The sequence below is a fragment of the Miscanthus floridulus genome, chromosome 16 (genome assembly GCF_019320115.1).
Source record: "Miscanthus floridulus cultivar M001 chromosome 16, ASM1932011v1, whole genome shotgun sequence".
NCBI lineage: Eukaryota > Viridiplantae > Streptophyta > Magnoliopsida > Poales > Poaceae > Miscanthus > Miscanthus floridulus.
Genome location: NC_089595.1, coordinates 8,705,020 through 8,709,729, shown reverse-complemented (window position 1 = coordinate 8,709,729; position 4,710 = coordinate 8,705,020).

Sequence of the window (4,710 nt, the reverse complement as noted above, 5' to 3'; positions counted from 1 at the left end):
AGACAAACTATCTAAATGTGCAACTACGGTTTTGCTAATGTGTTGCTATCTCTACCGCAAAAGGAGTAATGCAATCAATGTAAATGCAGAAGCTAAAGAGCAAGGTAGAGATATGCAAACTCCCATCGATGACTCTGGTATTTTTACCGAGGTATCGAGAAGCGCGCAAGCTTCCCCCTAGTCCTCGTTGGAGCCCCTCGTAAGGAATCCCTCACAAGGGCCAAGCTCCTGGTCGGGTAACTCCGTGGATAGCCTCGGGCCTTCCCCATGCGCAAGTGGGTCTCCGACGTGCCTTTCGGCAAGCCTTTCCCGGATGCTCCCCGCCGTCTTCACTATCAAGCTTCAGGCCAAAACACCGCGGTCCTTGTTCCCTCCGGTACAAGGTGGCGGCCACACCACAAACACGGTTGGTGTGATCTCGCAAGACTACAAGCCCCTTCGATGTACAATAATGGTGCGCGCAAGCACCAAGTGGTAAGAGGTATGCAAACCTCACTAAACACTAGGTCTAAACCTAGAGCAAGCGCATAAGCGATGGTCTAATCAACCTAAGCACTTCGCAAAGCACCTACGCTAATCACCTAATAAAACACTAAGCACTATGCAAGTGGAGATCACTAAAATAGTGTATCAACACCCTTGGTATATTTCATCTGCTCCACCCATCTCATTTGGCCAGTTGGGGGTTGTATTTATAAGCCCCACTGAGAAAGTAGCTGTTAGGGATGAAATCCTGCTTTTCTGCTAATGACCGGACGCTGATCACGTCCTGACCGGATGCGTCCGGTCGTCCCAACCGTTGGAGCCGCGATCCACTGATCGGACGCTGCCAGCGTCCAGTCACATGCCACCGGACGTGTCCGGTCGCAAATTCGCCGCTCTAGAACCTCTCTGTACTCAATCGGACACTGTTGTCCTGCGTCCGGTTGGTTTGCCGCCAGTGTTCGGTCCAGCGTCCAGTCGCTGCTGCTGTTGCCGAGCCTCCTGATCGGAGCGTTCGGTCGCTTTTCTCCAGCGTCCGGTCACCTTTGTGAGCTCGTTTCTTCGTGATCTTACGTGCGGCTTGGTTCCTATCTTCGTGCTTAGACTTTGTTTGATATCTTAGGTCTTCTCTTGTGCTCCTAAGGTCTTCTTTGAGGTGTTGATCATTGGATCATCACGTTGCCTTTGTCCAAGTCACATCTTGCATCCTATTGAACTACAAAACAATCACTTGCAAATTCATTAGTCCAATTTGGTTGTGTTGGTCATCAAACACCAAAATCCAAAGTAAATGGGCCTAGGGTCCATTTTTCTTACACATTTGCTCTCAGTCTCACTCTCTGTCTCTCTTGCCTCGCTCTCGGCTCTCCTCTCTCGGCTCTCCCCTGCAGCGCCGTCTCGCCCGCTCCTCTCTCGGCGAGTCGGCGTCGCCGCGTCGGCGACTCGCTCTCGTCTCTCGCCTCTGACTTCCTCTCTTCTTCTTGCTCTCTGGTGGCCTCTGGAGCCATCGCTGGCCGGCACTGGGCCACTAGCACAATCCCTAACCCTAACCCTTGATCTTGCTTCGTCCTCGCCAGATCCATCGGTTTCCTCTCTGGATCTGTCGGTTTCCTCGCCAGATCCGTCCCTCGTAGTCTGTGCTCGTCGGATCCGTGCCTCGTTGACCTCGCCGGTGACTGTGGTGCTCCGGCTTTGAAGGTAAGTCCATAACCCTAACCCTAACCCTAACCCTCAATCTGTACTAACCCTTGCTCTGTTTTGTCTGAAGCCGTTGAGGGACTAGGGCGCCGACGAGTGGCGATGGCTGGATCCAACGACGAGACGCTTGAGTTCTCTGCTGTGTTTGTGTGATTATGTGACTTTGTGTCTTTGATAAGTTCTCTGAACATGTAACTTTGTGTGACTTAGACTCTTTGATAAGTTGTTTGATTCTGATCAGTTTGTGATTCTGATCAGTTTGTGTGATTCTTTGATTCTGATCAGTTTGTGATTCTGATCAGTTTGTGATTCTGAACATTCAGACTTTGTGATTCTGATCAGTTTGAAGTGTTGATCACTTATAGGGTCAGTGCCGGCACGGGCACTGCTGGGCCGCCGTGCCCAGTGACACGGCACGGCATGGCTAATCTACCGTGCCGCGTAGTGCCGTGTCTGGCCGGGCCAGGCTTGTCCGTGCCCGTGCTAGTGCCGTGCCGTGCAGCCCGTTTGGCCAACTATATAAGCAGCCCTTTCCCAGTAAGGTCAAGGTCTTCGTCTTCCTCATATTTCGGAATGACCGTACCGGACTTGTCTAGAGCTTCAATTCGGCATGCAACAATTCAAGCGCAGCTGCTCCGGTCCAGGGAGCTACAGCTAGCTACAATGATGATTCAGCATGCATGCATGGAGCGAGATGAATCAGAATCACGTAAACCACGTGAGAAATTAAAGATCAAATCAGTAGTGATGGGGATCGGACAAAACCGGCATGCAAACTATAAAAGTAACGGGCAGAACAAGTTACTAATGACTTTCTTAGAAATGACTGTCTTTTGTAGTAGTTCCAAACTAAAAAGAGTAATGAAGTGTGTCCCTTAAGACACTTGTCATGGGGTTAGTACTCGAGAGTGGTCCGGCAGTTAAGGGCTGAATAATCCAGTCTCAAAACCCGGCAAAAAACATTCCTATTTTACGGCTTTGAGTCCAGCTTCTATATATTAGGATTTGCTTATATGTTGAAGCTAATCTTACTATTATTATTATTATTGGAAATGATGGATAATGCTTGGACACGAGCATCCGCGCCCCATCAGGAAGCCGTGTACCCCGCTCCGCTCGCTGTTGTGGCCTTCTCCCACCGCGTGCCCCACCCTGCGCCGCTGCTCACTCACTTGCTCCTCGCTCCCGTCTGTCACGCACCCCACCTGCGTCGATCGCTCCTCTCTCCCGCTCGTTGCGCGCCCCACCCACACCTCGCTCCTCGCTTCGACCGTGCCGCTCGCTCCCTCCGGTAGTGCCCCCCCTCCCCCCCCCCCCCCCCCCCCCCCCCCCCCCCCCCCCCCCCCCGCCTGGCACAGCCAAGGTTGGTGCTGGTGGTGGTGGTGGTGGCGGCGCTTGCGCGCCGCTGGACCGCACCCCGACGACCCGAATCGACCGACCCCGGGCTTCCCCTCCCCTATGTTTCAAGTGTTTCAGAGGTATGTTGCAATTGTTACATATGGATATTGGAAAAGTAGAACTGGATGTTGCACATGTTGAATACTTTGCAAGTGTTTTCAGAGGTATGTTGCAAGCGTTTGTTCAAAATATTTCATCCGTTTCATACATATGTTGCGGCAAGTGTTTTATCTGGATGTTGCATATATTTCACACATATTTTGTAAGTGTTTTATCTCGATGTTGCATATGTTTCACACACATGTTGTAAGTGTTTTATCTCGATGTTGCATATGTTTATGTTTCAAATGTTTCACATGTGTCAGACGCATGTTGCATCCAAGTATTTTATGTTGCAAGTGTTTCACGTGGGCACGGTGAGTGATGGGCCATAGAGCAGGCGTCGAGGGATGGGGCGCGGCGAGCTAGGGCCGGCGGACAGGGGCACAACGAGCTGGGGGGCGGCTCTTGTGTCCCGCCCACATGAAGAGATTGGAGGGGTCAGGGGGGAAGGAGCAGGGCACAGTGACGAGGGTAGGGTGCGCGTGCAAGGCGGGGGCGAGGCGAGCTGCGCGGCTATCCGGACGTGAGGAGCGGCGAGGGCGGGGTGTGCGTGCGAGTCGGAGCGAGGCAGACGGAGGCGGGCTGCACGGGCGTCCAACACGCGCATCCGTCTGGACGTCTAGCCATGCACTATTAAAAATCTTCACCTTAATTCTCACAAGGCTCCCACGTTCTAATAAATACCAGAAAACATCTTGTCATCCACATTAATTGAGTGAACACTAATAATTCCAAATAGCAATCAAGATATCAATACGATGCCCTTCTGACTGATTGAGTACATCCGGCCCCTAAGTCAAACTAAAACAGCTAGCACTTGTTGGTGGCATATGTACATACCCATTATATATTAATATTATTATGCATCGATCATTCATGCTTTGCTTGCCTAACACTCAACACTTGGAGGGTTACTGTATGTAGGTTGTAGGGTTGGCAGGGTGCTCCCACGATGTTCACTCCAATATCTAATATCTAGCTCCCTGTTTTATTAAACTATTTCTTTATTTATAAAAACATAAGTAGTGTGTTTTTCTGAAATTCACTCTCTAAAGATAGAACAAATTAATTAATGTTGTGCTAACTACAACTAGCTCTGGCCACTAAAACAAGGACTTGACATCAACTTTATTTGTTTATGCATCAAGCAAAGACATCATATTTTTTCCTATCATAATAATTAAAACACTGGCTAGAAATTTTCACAAAAAAAACATTGGCTAGAAAAGTCTTTTGTAACATCAAATCTTTAATCTTTTTTTATTTTTTTATAATTAATATATAGTCATTGCCGGCCTAGGGGCAGCCCCACCTTGTGTAATCGAAATTCATAAAAAAAAAAGGCAGGGACCTGATGGTGTCCACATGGCACTTAAGGACTTTAGAAAGTGCCAACCATGTTTAGTTTTATTCACTTGATATTAACAAATGGTGGTTTGTGCAAATGCTGACTTAGAAGCTTAGAGCGTACTACCACTTAATCCCATAGTTTGATGCAGAAATAAATTAAATATAGTAAAACTTTTGCTA